Consider the following 997-nt stretch of genomic DNA (forward strand, 5'->3'; position numbering starts at 1 on the left):
TGTCAACAGAAACAAAAAAAATGTAAAATGTAAGACAATATCATTAAAAATATGACAATAACGAAGAAATCTTATTTTCGTTTATTTAAACACTAAAACTGATTTAGAAAAGGATGACAAAAAAAATACAAATGAGAGGAAAAAAACGAGGAGGTTAAAGAAAATGTTTGTGTATATACATGTAACACGCTTCAGTTATTGAACGAGAACATGGTGGATCATTGTCGTAGAAAACATGGAACGCTTCATGAATTTGTGCTTCATCCCAGTGCAGAGGCCATGCTTACTCTCCTTGTATTATTTCAATTCTAGAATATGTACTGCCGAAGCAAGTACACAATATGTGTCATACATAATGTGCGATACAATATATTGTATCATACATTATGCATATGCTATACCTATGTGTGTGTGTGTGTATGTCTGTGTGTGTGCGTGCATGTGTGTGCGTGTGTGTGAATGTGTGCGTGTGAGAATATATATATCTCTCTCTATATAAACGGCAGTTTGTCTGTGTGTGTTTCTGTGTGTCTGTTTGGTTGTACCCTCACCCTGACCACGGCTTTCAACCGATTCTGATGAAACTTGACACACACATAGCCCAATGTCATAATTCAAAACTAACGCAGCGAAAATTTTGAAAAGTTCCCCCAGTTCTGAAAAAAAACGATAAATTCGACATGGGGTCGAGAATCAGAAACACAAACCACAGACTGTCTAAGGGAAGCAACTCGACCTTTTTAACTCTCAAAAAAAAAATTACCATCATTTTTTTTCCACTTTTTTGCTATTTTTTGGCTATAACTCTCTAAAAATGATTTATAGTTATTTCCCTTACAAACCTGAGCAACGCCGGGCGATACTGCTAGTGTATATATATTTTCATAATTATATACCTGAAAATCTCTGAGAATAACACACTGGATTGTAGACGAGAAAAGAAAGATAATGAATTACATTTTTGGTTAACCGTGTACAAGATCCTGTTTCAAGTTTA

At 34.8% G+C, this 997-nt stretch overlaps 1 non-coding gene across 1 annotated transcript; it reads right to left on the minus strand.

Annotated features, from left to right (window-relative positions):
- Positions 1-229: 229 nt before the first annotated feature.
- On the minus strand, positions 230-336 carry LOC115208843. Its single transcript, XR_003881286.1, has one exon. It is a non-coding gene; the product is annotated as a U6 spliceosomal RNA (small nuclear RNA).
- Between the last annotated feature and the right edge of the window lie 661 nt (positions 337-997).

Source organism: Octopus sinensis, linkage group LG2 (genome assembly GCF_006345805.1).
Source record: "Octopus sinensis linkage group LG2, ASM634580v1, whole genome shotgun sequence".
Classification (NCBI taxonomy): Eukaryota; Metazoa; Mollusca; class Cephalopoda; order Octopoda; family Octopodidae; genus Octopus; species Octopus sinensis.